The following is a 16493-nucleotide window of genomic DNA, read 5'->3' on the forward strand; positions in this document are numbered from 1 at the left end:
GACGTTATAAGCTGAGTTGTTGAACTTTACGAAACCACAGATAAAACACAACGACCTAAAATCTTAAATCATCACTCACGACCTTTCACAATACGTTAGATTATGAAATCAGTAACCCCCCCAAAAAAAACATCAGTATAATCCATCTTGTACTGGCGTCATCGAGGCGGCCAATAGGATGATAAGTGAAAAATGGATCCCATAGACTCTGCGACCAGTTAGTGACGATGAGGATCCGACACGATGAAAACTAAATCTTCGGTAGACAGGAAGAAGATAGTGGTGGGTGATGTTGCACTCGAACGCTTACTCTTACCCCCATCTTTAGTGTTAGGTACCGTTTTACAGCTGGGTCGACTGGGGGGCGTGGGGGGGGGGGTTCTCGGGTATGAAATAAAAAGACTTAGGACAGAGTAATTGCTTCAGGTATTACTGGAATCACGTCGTAAAGATTAGCCGCCCTACCCCCACTCCCTCCCCTAAGGTCTTGCCCTCCCTCTCAGCTTATTTCACCTTTATGATTAAACACCCTAACCTAACCTAACCTAACCTAACCAAACCTGATCTAACCTAACCTCACTCCTCTCAATTTAAAGTTAAGATGTTTCATGAAGCGAATTAAACGTGAGCGCGAAGAATAAGGGATTTGGTTACCTGTGAGTCAATGTTGTCAGTAGGTATGGGCAGTATATGAAGGCCAGGTGGTGGTGTGGTTACGTGGTGTATACTTGGGCATGATGATATGTGTGGGAAGGCTTTATTGTGTGGATTTGAGGTGTAAGTGGATAGTGTGGGTATATGAGGGAACGAAAGCAGCTCACAGGAAGGGGTGGGGCACTCTGGTTTGGACTGGATAAGGGGAGGTAAGAGCCAGTTACTATGTGGAAGCGGTCACATGAAAGAAAGTAGTTTGAAAGGGTGAGGTGAGGTCGGGAGGTGTGAGGTGAACTAGAGAGGTATGAGGTGAGCTAGGGAGGTATGAGGTGAGCTAGGGAGGTATGAGGTGAGCTAGAGAGGTATGAGGTGAGCTAGGGAGGTATGAGGTGAGCTAGGGAGGTATGAGGTAAACTAGAGAAGCGTGAGGTAAGCTTGGGAAAATCCTCTAAGACCCACCCACACTTTGGTCACCTTGACAACGAAACACCACCACCACCACCGCCGCCACCACCACCACCAACACCAACACCACCACCACCACCACCATATACGGTAAGACATTCACATGTACACCCACTACTCTTGGGCTAAGTATGACGTTTTCTCTACCACACAATACACTAATTATACACATATTAGTATTCAGACAATGAGGGTGTGATTGTGTTTTGAATATCGAGTCACTGACACTAGCTTTACTGAAGGACGAATGCCACCAGGTGAGAGGTAATTAAATGACGTCAATAATACCAGGGATAACCCGGAACACCAAGGTACTATTTATAAATTACCTGAAGATTAATTCACCCAATTATTTTACCTGATGATTAAATACCCTAATGCTACCTGGGGACGTTTAGGTTAGGTTAGGTTAGGTAATAGGTTAGGTTAGGTTCATATTGGGCGATAATGAGTCACAAGTCTACAGCGGTGAATATTGTAGGTGTTATCGTTAATGTGTTTATGTTTGTTTGTTTCAGTTTGCATCATTATTGTTGATTTGTTTACCTAATTTTTTTGTTTGTATATATAGTGATCAACGTTGGTTCAATACTATTTTTGGCATATGTCTGCCTGTATGTGTGTCTGTAATTGACGTTTATAATATTAAAATCTAAATATTGTTATACTAACTTTCAACTCCTGAAAAAAAAAGATCAAATGTATATAGAATTTATATATAAAGCCCAAATATACCTGAATAACTATACATAATATTACACAGGTTAAAATAATAATAATTGCTGTGAACATTGAAATCTCGATATAAACTGTTCTCGTCTCCCTTAAGGAAAAGTTTACTTCATATTAGAGAAAGCAGGTCAGAGGTCAAGAGAGACAGGGGTAGATAAATAAGATGAGTGGTTCTTATGGTTCACTAGCCCTAACCGATCTAACCTAACCTAACCTAACCTAATAGACCCAAAGGTAATTTAATCACCAGGAGTATATGAAACTTAACCTAAATGACCCTCTATTCTAATGGTTAGTTTAATTAGGTTAGGTCAGGTTAGATTGGGGCCTATTAGGAATGACAGAACATTTAACATATAACCCAATATGCATTTTGTGTGTGTGTGTGTGTGTGTGTCAGGGGTGTAAGGCGGATTGGATCAATTATGAGCACCTTGTAGTAAAAATCCACAATACTCACCTTATCATCCAACTTTCTCATAACCTCACTCACCAAGTCCGACACGATAAACTAGAAGGAGACTAACTAAACGCAACCCTTAGCTAAATTACCATTCCCCATAGAGGTTACTGAGGCGAGCAATAGCATTAACAATAACCAATGCATGTGATGTTAAAGGCGGCGTTGACCAGACTAAACTAGATATATGTGTTTAAAGCATTTCAATTTTGTTTTACGTCAATTCTCTTACGTCATACTCTTAGGTGTGTATAGATGAGATATTGGTAGTTGGTGGTTAGGGTAACGTGAGGGAACATCTTATGAATTTATTTACCTATTAACGATCTATAAGGTGTCATGTCATGTATGTTGGTTATGTCAAGGTGTTGGTTAGAGTGTAGATTATAGGTGGTGGTGAGTATACAGTAATAGTGGGTGCTGTGTTTCGGTAGGTGGAAATGTTGTGGTTTTGGTGATGAAGCCTTGTTATTTGGTGATGAAGCCTTGTTATTTGGTGATGAAGCTTTGTTATTTGGTGATGAAGCCTTGTTATTTGGTGATGAAGCCTTGTTATTTGGTGATGAAGCCTTGTTATTTGGTGATGAAGCTTTGTTATTTGGTGATGAAGCTCTTTTGGTGATGAAGCCTTGTTATTTGGTGATGAAGCCTTGTTATTTGGTGATGAAGCTTTGTTATTTGGTGATGAAGCCTTGTTATTTGGTGATGAAGCCTTGTTATTTGGTGATGAAGCCTTGTTATTTGACGATGAAGCCTTGTTATTTACTGATGAAACTCTTTTAGTGATGAAGCGTTGTTAGCTGGTGTGATGAAACCCTCTTATTAAGCAATAAAGCAAGTGATGCATTCTTGATATAATATTTCTAAGTAAAGCCATTTTTTCCTCTTACAATAATATTCATCAATCATAGAACAGAATTAAGATAGATTCTCATTATAACTTGAATTCCATAGTTTGAATCTCATTTCGGATTTTTTTTTTACCTGGTCAACTAATTAGGAGTTTTTAACACCTGTGAAGTAACGAGTAGAATATTCACCACACCTTTGTGAATCAGGACAAGGAGAATTATTTTTCATGTTTCTTGTGTGTGTGTGTGTGTGTGTGTGTGTGTGTGTGTGTGTGTGTGTGTGTGTGTGTGTGTGTGTGTGTGTGTGTGTGTGTGTGTGTGTGTTTGTGTGTGTGTGTGTGTGTGTGTGTGTGTGTGTGTGTGCGTGTTTCACTGATGGAGAATAAATTTACAGAATAAATTTACACAAAAGTTTACGTAAGTTTCAAACATCGTGACTCACCCAGGAAATGATAACTATCCACTCACCTGTTGTAGATACCTGTACAGTAATACCTTTATTTAACGGACTATATAGAGATGGAAGTCCGTTATATCGATGGTCTGTTAAATGTGAAAATACCCCATTTGCGAACTATAGTAATGGAAGTCCGTTATATCGATGGTCTGTTAAATGTGAAATAACCCCATTTGCGAACTATATAGTAATGGAAGTCCGTTATATGGAGGTGTCACTGTATAATGTGACCTTCAAAATACACCTCAAATAATCATGTTTATCATTACATCTTTGCCAGGTATCTCGGCCCTATCATGTTACTGACAGGTAGTGGTGAGGTTATCGTTACAGTTGATGATGATACAGTTTCGTTAGATAGATAGATAGAACGATAGATAGATAGATAGATAGATAGATAGATAGATAGATAACTACTAAAATACTAAAACACGAAAACATTCAAACAGTTTTCATGGAATGTTTTGTATTTCAGTTTTCCAGCATTTACTTATTTATACTGTGTTATGAATCACGTGTCCTGTGCATAAATAAATAAATAAATAAATACTGCGTTGTGGTAATCGAGATAGGAACACAAACCCTTGAAAATAAAATAATGTGATTATTTTTGTTATTTGCGTCTCACCTGAAGTAAACAAACGGTGTAACAAAATAATGATATCTGTTGACTTATTGATCCGTCTAGATGCCTTAGGAACATTGATAAGCTTAAAAGAATGAAGACTAAATTCAGTTATACTTGATTTGCTGATTAAACTTAACATTATCTCGAGGGGAGTTGGGTAATAATAATCAGCAAGTCTCCTTTTATAACTTTCACTGTAATTGTTAATTTTGATCAATTATTTTTCCTGGATCACATTTACCAACACCCCCTTATAACACGACCCTCCCCACACGTGTATTTTTTGCCGTCATTCGTCTGCCACACGCCACTTTCAGCCAGGATGACACAAAAACTAACATCGGAATAATAACTTCAACAAGCAGACACACAACACGAGATATCTCAGTAGCTTGAGTACAAAAAAATTATTTATTTCACTTTACTTTTATTATCTCTTGGTCTCACGGGTAGAAATGGAGAAATTAGATTTGAGAAATAAATTAGTTTCCATGATAATTCCCGGGGAGTTTGGTGGAGGCGTGTGGCAACGGTCTTGCAGAACTACGTATAAAGAGAGAGTGTTTGAGCGCAGACCCAGCAGTAACCAGTCACAGAGTGCAAGTGTGTGAGCCAAACCGCTCCTGAGGGACGCGGTTCACATCTCGCTTAATACTTGGATACTTAGATTATACACACCATAAGAGGTTAGTAAAATTACTGTCGAAAACATTATCATTAGTGTTAAGTGTACTTTAAAATACAATTATATTCTCACGTGTAATTTCTATCGTTGGAGAAACTTAAAAAACTTTGGATTATTGAAATACTAGCGAGAACGATAGAAATGTTTTGAGTGAATCGGTGTTGGAGGCGTGGCGTGGTGGTTGGTGGAGATAGGACTGTTATAATACAGCTCCGTACTCCAGCACTGTGAGGACCCGGGTGGTGTGCAGCTGTAAATTACTGTCCCACTTCCAGTATCACTTCCATCAAGTACTGTCATGCGTTGAACAGAGTGCTGGGCATTGATTTAATTAACTTTGTAGTTCTTATATGCATTCTGTGTTAAATTGAATCCAGTAACTAACTCGAAGCCTCAGTGACGACAGAGTGAGGAAGAGGACAGTTATTCAGTTAACAAGTGTAGCTTTTATTATCCATTTATGAAATTTATTAACGATACAAAATACATGACATTTACTCAACCACTTATTAATTATAATCACTGTACTATTATGATATCGTTGGTCACTGTATTCTTATCATCACGTTTATAATAAGACAAGAGAAAAAAAATGGTCACTAATTACGAGACGCTCACCTGCCTCCCGACCGTGCCTCACCTGGGCGGCACCAACGTCTGCCCTAAATTATCATCGCTAACAAATACCGGGAATTTGAGTCCAGTTACCCCAAAGGAAACCATATAGAGAATATCATACACATAATGTCGGGTATTATCATTGGTTGTCTATGTCAAACGTCTAGTGATGAACCATTTAAAACTGCATCAAAAGAGAATTTGTGATTAATAATTATCAGTGGTGACAACGGCAATACAACAACTTGCGATAAACGTTCCAAGAGAGTTAGGAATTTTCAAGAGTATGTGTTGCTAGTAAAAGTGCTTAATAAAACCTGACGATACTACCAAGTTATAAACAGTTTACAAAAAAAAGTTACTGTACTACCCACGGGAGAAAGTTACTAGCTATTGGGAGAAAGTTATTGGCTACGGTCACTCGAACTAGAGTAACTTTGTACCCTACCACCTCGTGTTGTTTGTACTGTATTTAGTGTAGTGACCCTGTTTGAATATCTTCTGCTGTTCTGTCATTAAATAAAAACAAAAGTACTTATACTACAACAACTACTACTACTACCACCACCACTACTACTGCTACTACTACTACTACGTATCTGTTTAACCTAAATTTGAGAGAGGCAAGTCGTACGTGCAGAGAGAGAGAGAGAGAGAGAGAGAGAGAGAGAGAGGCAGGTCGTACGTGCAGAGAGAGAGAGAGAGAGAGAGAGAGAGAGAGAGAGAGGTCGTACATACACTAGTCTTGTTGAATTTTAGGGAAGGCCTCATGTTTCCTTCCTCTGTCATATTTTAGAAAATTCAAGGAAAATCTAGTTCGCTCGGCCACTCCTTACTTCCTCTCTATTACGAGTTAGTGTTGTTGGTGCTACACGATAGATTAACCAGAGGGCATTACTATACACAGACTTGTAATAATTTCTGAAAAAAAACTGCTTGTGCCCCTCTTCTTCTTCCTCCTCCTCCTCCACCTCCTTTGTCTTCTCCCCCCCCCCCATCCTCCACCAGCTCCTCCTCCTCTTCTTTTGTACCTTGTCCTCCACCACCTCCTCCTCTTCCTCCCGTCAGAACCACCCCTTTCACCTTTTCCTCCTCCTCCTACTACCACCACCACCATTAACATTTCCTAATCAGAGTGTTGCCATCTATGTCAATACTGTATGTCGCCACCATTACCCTTGGCTTTTGTAATTAGTTGTTTTCAAAGTTACAAGAACACCTGGTCGGCATCACAAATTGTCAAGGTAAATTATTTGGCATTCGTCACGACAGATTCTGAGGCTTAGTGGCTTGGGGAAGGGGGTGGAAGGGGGAGGAAGGGGTGGGGAAGGGGGAGGGGGAGGGGAAGGGGTGGGGGAGGGGGAGGAGGGGAAGGGTAAGGGGGGGGAGGGGAGGAGGGAAGGGGGTGGGGGAGGAGGGGAAGGAGGAGGGGAAGGGAGGTGTGGCAGGGAGGAGGGGTTACAATACACAACCATATAACTGTATAAGTTAATATAGAGGGTTTACACACTAAATACTTTATATACTTTCTTCAATATAAATGATATAACTTCTGTGCTGGTGGTATTTATATATTACTTATAATGTTAAAGAAAGTATATGTTTGTTTTGCTGTTTCATTTAAGCTGTAATAGAAAGGGTTGTAATTTAGTATATTGTCTTGTTCATTACTCAAAGTAGTGGGTTTCCTCTTACTTAAGTTGGAGAGGGTTATGGTTTAGTTGGGAATTTAATTAGTAGTTGAAAGTAAGACAGAGAATCATTGCGTTGACACTTCCCTCACACCGGCCTTGCGCGCCATAACACTTCCACTGTACTTCCCTTGCCCTTCATGATACTTCCCGATTAATTCCCTTGGCATCTATGGAACTTCCCTGACACTTACCTCGCCCTTCATTACACTTCCCTGACACTTACCTCGCTATCCATGATACTGCCTTACCATTTTTACTTTGCCCTTTATGGCTCAGTGTCACAACCGCAGCGAGGGATTGAGACGATCAGACGACGCTGATAATATTCACACGACTAGTTATTACTGGCTTCTTTCACCTGGGGACGTGGCGTCACTATGAAAGTGGGCAATTCCTCGTCATGGTGACATCACAGTGGTCACAAAAAATGGGCGCGGGGAACAACAGGTCACTCAGGGCACGGCCAAGGCTGTCTCCTTTGGTCTGACACACACGCAGGTGGTTGTAGGTCAAAAGGGTTGCGATCGTAATAAAGAAAAATCCTTAATTTAATGAAGTGGTTGTGTGGTGGGACACTGGCTGGGCGTTGCAGCGCCTGATGACCTCTACATGAACTATCACGGTTGTCTGTTTTCGGTGTTTTAGTCGCCAAGGTTCTGATGTTTAATTCAATATATACTTTTCCTCTTCTTCACTAGTCACCTTACTAGGACGTTGGGCGGATGATCAAATTATATGGTGTATTGCTGACAGGTACTGGGCATACACGGGCTCATCACTGTACCTGACCATGCACTTTAAGGTTGATCTCGTCTCTGATACACGTGGAACAGTCCCTTGTTCACCCCCAGACAGTCTCCACTCATCTGTCGTCCTTCATAAGAACATAAGAATGGAGGAAACTGCAGCGGGCCTATTGGCCCATACTGGGCAGTCCCGTTTACACCCAACCCCTATTGCTCATATAAGCATCCAACCTATGTTTGAAGCTATTCAGCGTATTCGAGTTAATGATGATATTTGGTAACTTGTTCCATTCATCCACTACTCTGTTTTCAAACCAGTGTTTACCTATTTCACGCCTAAATCTAAATTTGTCTAATTTAAAATCATTGTTACGAGTTCGCTCCTGGTTGGATAGTTTGAGTACCTTTGTAATGTCCCCTTTGTTTAGCCCTGCCTTCCACTTATACACCTCTATCAGGTCGCCCCTCGCTCTACGTCTCTCGAGGGAGTGCAAATTAAGATGCTTTAACCTGTCTCTATACTCAAGGTTCCTAATGCCCGGGATTAGTCTTGTCATTCTCCTCTGAATTCTTTCCAAGGATTCTATATCCATTCTGTAATACGGTGACCAGAACTGAACTGCGTAATCCAGGTGTGGTCTCACAAGAGCAAGATACAGTTTTAGGATGACCTAGCTAGTCTTGAAACTAACACTCCTTTGTATGAACCCAAGTACTTTATTAGCCTTGTTACGAGCCTATAGGCTAATTAACTCACTCACTCCTCACCGTGTTTAAAGTAGTCCATCTCTCCTTGGGGTGTTCACTTGTAAAAAGTTTAAGGTTACACACAGCTTTAGGAAACAGACACAAGTGAAAGTAAACGAGAAGTGGTGGTGGGCAGTACCTGACTCACTAACACCACTCAGTACACCATTTTAGATTTGGTCCCAGTTCTAATAGACAGGCTCTGATCTATTCAGTTCTCACCATTAAGGTCGGGACCTCTTAGACCTTGACATGTTTGACCTGTTACTCGTGGATAAGGTAACCTAACCTAACGTAACCTAATCTAACCAAACATAACCTAACGTAAATAGTTTGATTCAACTTTGTACATATCCAGTAGACAGACAGGTTGGGTTGGTCTTTGTGTGATCCTTTCCCGGTGTGGTGGCGGTGGTGGAGGAGTGGTGCCCCAGGCAAGGTCAACCCAAGCTTTGTACACTCCTACTTACACTCTGTGTGTGTGTGTGTGTGTGTGTGTGTGTGTGTGTGTGTGACTAATAACCATGTATAGGGAGGGAAGGGAGGAGGGAACTATTTATATGAAGACAACGCTCCTGGGAGATGGTGAAGGATGGAGGGTGTGGTAGTGGTGGTGGCTGTGATTGGTAATGGTTGTGGTTGGTATTGGTAGTGGTTATTGTGGTGGTGGTTTTGGTTATGTTAGTGGTGGTGATAGTGGTGACAGTACAGATGACTAGACTAAAGGTGGGTAGGCAGGGAGGGTGGGAGGGTAGTGGTTGTGGTGATGACTTGAAGTGGCGGCGGTAACAGTCGGGTCTCGGCGGTAACGGTTGAAGGCCTGACTATTATCATCATATTACGTGGGGTTCGGTGTGTGTGTGTGAGTCACCTCCGGTATTGTTGCCAGCCAAACCCAGGTGCTGAGCCCAGGTGTGTGAGGGAGCTTATCTCACCGTGTATACTGTGTATGAAGTGTTGAGAACTCACGAGAAAACTGCGTTCAGGAGATGCGTTCAGATCCTCAAAGCTCCCTACGTCATGCCGTGAGCTAGAAACAAGATGAAAAGGTAATCTAATTATCGTTTCTTTAGTAATTCCTTCCTTGGTTCAGTATGAGTCCCCTTTAGATGCGAACTTCACACTATAAATAACAAATATTAATAATGATCTGCATGAACCTCAGTGAGACACCTACAGGTAGAACTGTGACTCCTTCAGGTGTGAATGTTCACCTCTTCATAGTAATCAGCAAGACTTACCTATGATCTTTTTAGCGAGACATACAGGAACGTTACTCCCTCTCACCACCAGTCGTTCTCCTTCCCCGCACCTAACGTGCAGCAGTTGATGGGCACCTTAATATTCATCACGTGTACAGGAGGGAGGTATAACACCTGTAGTCCTGTACAGGAGGGGAGGTGTAACACCTGTACAGGAGGCCAGGTGCAACATGTGTACAGGAGGGGTGTAACACATCTAGTTCTGTACAGGAAGGGAGGTGTAACACCTGTACAGGAGGCCAGGTGCAACATATGTACAGGAGGGGTGTAACACATCTAGTTCTGTACAGGAGGGGAGGTGTAACACCTGTACAGGAGGCCAGGTGCAACATGTGTACAAGAGGGGTGTAACACATCTAGTTCTGTATAGGAGGGGAGGTGTAACACCTGTACAGGAGGCCAGGTGCAACATGTGTACAGGAGGGGAGGTGTAACTCCTCTAATTCTGTACAGGAGAGGAGGTGTAACACCTCTAGTCCTGTACAGGAGGGGAGGTGTAACACCTGTACAGGAGGGGAGGTGAAGTTGCAACACGTCAACAGGCACGAATTTTGTTGCAACCTCCAGAAACGTGACATTAATAATTCGATTCGTAAAACACGATTGTGGCCTGAAATATAAAGTTCATGTTTATTCTTGTAAGAAATGTCACTCGACTTGAATTTTTTTTAATAGAAATATTCGACCAACTATGATAAGTGTCCACAACTACGATGGTGATATTTATATACTTGAAATAGTTGTCAAACCTCAGTTCATTTTTTAATCACCTAAAGACAAGACATCCCAGCTTATTTCACCTGAAGATTAACCACCCAAACGCATCCCAGGTGAGTTAGGTTAAGTTAGTGTTAAGTTAGGTGAGTATTAGGTTAGATTAATGTTAAATTAGTGTTAGGTTAGTGCTAAGTCACGTTAGTGTTAGCTTTGGATAGGTTAGGTGAGAGTTAGATTAGGTTAGTGTTAGATTAAGTTAGTGTTAGGTTAAGTTAGTGTTAGATTAGGTCCCTCCCGCCCTCCCTCTTACCAAAAACACGTAATCATCCGTCTATGAACCACACAGCATAACCGGAAGACATATATCATGATAATAGAAGGTGTTGTCTCTTCCGCGCTACCAGGTTTTTGGTGGTTCTCGTCTCACCTGTCTGCCAGATTACGGTACTGGGTGATTGAGAGGCGCATGGGAGACAACTCTTCAGGCAGACACCCCTCTCTAATGACGTGGTATTATTTCTTCTTCTTCTTCTTCTTCTTCTTCTTCTTCTTCTTCTTCTTCTTCTTCTTCTTCTTCTTCTTTTTCTTCTTCTTCTTCTTCTTCTTCTTCTTCTTCTTTTTCTTCTTCTTACGCTTCCATTTCACACGTCCATGAATCAAGGAAAACGGAAACCTCATGATAAGACGAAAAAATAATATGTTTAGAAATAACACATAGTAAGGAGCGACAGAAAAGAGATCCGGCAGCCAGATACTGTATTTCCTTCTCAAGAACAGAAAAATATAAGGTTGACCGGATGGTTAATAATATTCATTAATCCACGGGGTTACTGGATTGGAAACACGGAAGGTGAAGGCGAGGCGGGGCGTTGAATTTCAGGGATAATGCTTTGGCGGTGGCTGAGACTGTTGTTTAGTTGTTTTTCTTCATAATATACTACTACTGCTATTTCTACGACTACTACTACTACTACTCACAAAACTCCTGCTTCTCACAATAGATTATCATATTGTTACATCTGTTATTCACAACATCACAACAAATACGTCATTGCTCCTCACTACATCACAACCTCACATAGCCACACCCACCGTCACGCCCAAACATCATCAGCATCACCGAAAGAAAAAAAATTCATCTCAGCAATGTTATTTTCCTTCACCATGAACCAAATACCTCAACAGCCGCAGAAGAACCTCTGTCGAAACACCTTCACTATAAGTTCACCATCATCTCTGCCACCACCCACCCGTGAAACCAGATGCTGTGGTGAGCTGTCCTGACCTCGTATAGTGACAGTGGGGTCAAGATAGGTCGGTGTTTACTCCATAAAAATTTCGACGGTAGATGTAACGAGCTATGCCAATTCTCTATCAATTCACTCTTATTAGGATTGGGACTGGATTCTAATGGACCCTCTCTTCATCTAATCTAACTTAAGTCTAGGATTTAAAGAGACTGATACCCCATTAAAATTAGGAATTAGGACTCATTAGAATTGGGGTTTCATTAATAGGAGGGCACATTAGGGTTATAGTCCCCATTAGAATTAAAGATGCATTAGTCTTGGGTTACAGTTGGGTTAACAGCACCCATTTGCCCAGTCACTGTTCATCGGTCAAGGTGAACAGACGGTAAAACTGCAGAGGCCTCTTAACCCAGTAAGGTGAGGGAGGAGTTAACCTTCGCGTGTGTGTGTGTGTCAGGTACTCAGAGGGGTGAGTCAACTTCCTGACCTTTTTTGAAATGGGTGGCAACTACCTCGCTGACTGGTCAAAATAGGCCCCAGTCCAAATAGGCCCTAACTTAATTAGACTATTAGAAACAGTGACGCAGTCTTAATGGGTTCCAGTAGTAATAGGTCCCAGTTTAATGGGTTATATTACTGAATCCTTATAGAACCCAATCCTGGTTATATTGGGTTCATTTGGATGATCATTAAGGACCAGAGCCTCCGAAGACTGGGGTTCATTCTGACCTACATCAACTAGTGCCTCAATCCACACACCGCCAGGCAGGTCTAGATTTCACTCGAGTCAACGAGGTTATTCAGTTTGTTTATTAGATCACCTGAAGATTCGCCCTACCCAGCTTATTTCACCTGAAGATTCGCCCTCCCCAGCTTATTTCACCTGAAGATTCTCCTCCCCCTGCTTATTTCACCTGAAGATTCACCAGTAAACCACCTTAACGTTACCTTAGGGGTTAGGTTAGGTTAACATTAGGATTTGTTAATCTTTAGGTGATATAAACTGGGGGTACGTACTGTACATATATTCAGGTAATCGCTTAATTATACAAACACTCGAAATTTTAATTACTAAAAACTTAATGCTTATATTATGATACCTACTTTGTCGTTGATATACCAGCAAGTACATAGAGTAGGAAGTATAGTTTGGCCCCGGGATGCATTAAACACTAATAGTGACTTAGGGAGAATATATTCTTACAACTCGAGATAAGATGCTTTGAGTAGCTGGTGTGAAAATGACTGAATTAATGCCCAAGGTTGTTTAAAGTATAGAAGAGAGAGAGAGAGAGAGAGAGAGAGAGAGTTATCAAAGGTTACACTACCGTCCATGACAACATTTCACATGTCTCTTGGGGTGACTTATAGCAACACAGATAAGAGTTATGTCATTGTTACCACACTACAGACGAGACCTGAGACCATAGAGTGAGATTTGGTAGCACTACTGACTGTGACAATGTTGTTGGTAATTACTTTGTTGCAAGATGAAATAAAATATATGGCACAGGTAATGGCTGAGTGTATAATTTGCACGAGTGTTTTGACGTTACAGTTGTCACTTGTTCTTTGTAGAAATATATGTTTTAGGAGATGTTTAAGTCACCGGTGTTGAAATTGTAGTCAACCTGCAGGTAACGTGATCAGGATGACAACAGCTGCCGTTTGTTATTAATATTACATCATAATTTGCAACGACAAGTGTCAAGGTCACACATCACTCCCTGGCTTTGAACAATGTTGTCTTAAAAGCGAAAGTTACCTACACAAAATGACTTTGAGTTTCTTGTTTTAAATTTGTCTAATAAAATATCTTCATCATTTTAGAATTTAACCAAAGTTTAAGTTAACACGTAATCCTACAAATTCCAAGTGTGTAGACAACTGACCCATTGCAAATATTGACTTGAGAACTGTGAATATTTTGTACTGTCTTCTCTATAAATATCCTGTTATATATTTATAATACATAAGCTGCACCTGAGTGTACACAAACATCAATCAACAGGTACGATAACTGTGTTTTAGATAAATAACTACTGTACTGTACGTTGTGGGTGACATGTGAGCCATTGGTGCCTCTCGAGTGTAGCCATGAACCAGGGAGGTGCATGGTGGGGTGTAGGGAAGGTAGAGGGGAGGAAGAAAACTTTCACTTCCCATCGTATCTTCCTTCTTCTTCCTTTACCGTCTCCCCTTCCCTCTCCTTCACCTCCCTCCTTCTTCCCTCTTCCTCATCCCCCATCCACCTCCCCTTACCCATCTAATGACCACCTTTGTCCATGTTCCTGTTCATTCCTATACACCTCTCTCTCACCTTGCCTTGAATTCTTCACGTGTCTGTGAGTTCTCTATGGAGGTCTCTCTTTACTTTTAGAAACCTATTACATATATCTGGGTTTGTTCTACGACCTCCCATGTATCAACACTTCTCTCACCTACACCCACACACCCCGTCTCTCACACCTACACACCCCCTACCTCCACCCCCCCCCTCACATTATCAATTATTCCACACACACACACTCCCTCCCTCACATACAACACCCTGCCACATCCTCCTTCACATATAGCACCCTGCCACATCCTCCCATACCTACCACACCCTCGTCAACCTTCCCACGCCCTCCCTGCCCCCTCTTAAAACAGTGTCTCACGCATTTGTGACCTGAATGACTAAGGCGGACAGATAGAAAGTGTTTTTGTTTACGTTACGACATAAGGTGGATCCGGAGGGCTTGTTTTGTTGTGTTCGTGAAACTGTCTAGTCAAGTGAGTGTCTGTGGTCATATACTCAAGCTAGGGTCTGTGGTTATTAGTCAAGCGAGGGTCTGTCTGTGTACTCATATGAGAATCTGTGATGCCAAATTATATGCGAGTATATTTTGACAAATCCAGAACTTTTTTTGTGAAAGACTATAAGAGAAAGAAATTTAGGATTTCGGGAAAGAACGAATTAATTTTTCGCTGACGATGACAAGTAAATTTTAGCAGTAGAAATGGAACAGCAGAAGAAAGTTATTATTATTATTATTATTATTATTATTATTATTATTATTACACAATATTGTCCTTCCTTCCGGCTATCTCTGACTCCGTGACCTCAATGTTGCAACTCTTAGTATTATATATAAGTTTGGTTGCAACAGGAGTTCACCACATTTTATTGCAGCTGAGGGAGGGGCGTTGGCTCTTGTTGTTAGAGTGTGAGAGGGAAATAAGCCTGGTTTTGTTGATCATTAGCAGGTGGGAAAAACATGACCGCTATACCTGAAAACTCCTTAAATTCCTCCCGTTACCTCCATTATGCCCCTAACCTAACCTAACCTAACCTAACCTAACCAAACCAAACCAAACCTAACCTAACCAAACCAAACCTAACCTAACCTAACCAAACCAAACTACAACTTTCGAAAATTTGAGAATCCGGGGCTTAAACTTACGCCAAAATTACTGAGACTAAAGTTCAGAATCACAGATGAGAAAGTTGCTTCAGTGACGAATACATGGCTGTGCCCAGGAGGGAGGGAGGGAAGGAAGGAAGGAGGGAACGAAGGGAATGAATGAAGGAAGGAGGGAAGGAAGGCAATGAAGGAAGGGAGGGAGTGAAGGGTGTTAGTAAAGAACCACTGACGTAATCCAACTAAGGGGGATCATTGTACAAAACAAAAATATCTTAATCGGTTTGCAGGAAAGGTATTCATAGAGCTGACTAATGCAAGGGAAGGAGGCGGGGATGGGGATAGGGGGGGGCAGCAGAGTGACGTAAGAGTAAGTGTGTGGAGAAGGATCGCCTGGTGTTCTTGAGTTACCTCCCGTCACGCCATACCAGGTGGTGACGGCTGGGTCCTTGACAAGAGTCTGGTAGGGACTAAGGGGAGGAGGAGGAGGTAGAAGAAGAAGAACTAGAAGAAGAAGTAGAAGAAGAAGAACTAGAAGAAGAAGAAACAAGAAGAAGAGCTAGAAGAAGAAGAAGAAGAAGAATAGGAGGAGGAGGAGTCATGATTACGTCACAGGAGGACTGACTGACCAACCAATGACCTCAGGAGCCAACAGCGGAAATGACGACCAATGGAAGAGGCGTGTTATGCGTCTGTGACCGCGTGACGTCATGTGTTTGGTGTCTGTTCTATTCCTGAATCCAAATTAGGGTGTCGGCGATATAAACACCCTAAAATGTTCACCCTACATAAAAGAACACCTTCAAATGTTCACCCTACATAAAAGAACACCTTCAAATGTTCACCCTACATAAAAGAACAGCTCTAAAATGTTCACTCTAGATACGAAAAAACCACTAAAATGTTCACCCTACATAAAAGAACACCTTAAGATGTTCACCCTACATAAAAAAAGCCACTAGATAAGAAAGCCACCCATTATAATCTGGCTTAACAGAGTTGGTGAGCTTTTGTCGTCTTACTGGTGGTCATACTGAGGCTGGGTTCTGTCCAATGGTAAAATGTCTGGCTTTAGGGAGGAATGTCTTTAACATTTGCTTTTGTCCGGTGTTACGTATATTTT

The 16493-nt window shown here is 41.5% G+C and overlaps 1 protein-coding gene across 1 annotated transcript in view; it reads left to right on the plus strand.

The window, feature by feature from the left end:
* Nucleotides 1-4835: 4835 nt before the first annotated feature.
* LOC121874996 overlaps nucleotides 4836-16493 on the plus strand; it is a 37408-nt gene continuing 25750 nt past the window's right edge. The window contains exon 1 of the mRNA XM_042379352.1: nucleotides 4836-4933. The gene's annotated coding sequence lies outside the window, so the exon portion shown is untranslated. The remainder of the gene's footprint in view (nucleotides 4934-16493) is intronic.

The sequence above is a fragment of the Homarus americanus genome, unplaced genomic scaffold (assembly GCF_018991925.1).
Source record: "Homarus americanus isolate GMGI-L3 unplaced genomic scaffold, GMGI_Hamer_2.0 scaffold13381, whole genome shotgun sequence".
In the NCBI taxonomy this organism is placed as follows: Eukaryota; Metazoa; Arthropoda; class Malacostraca; order Decapoda; family Nephropidae; genus Homarus; species Homarus americanus.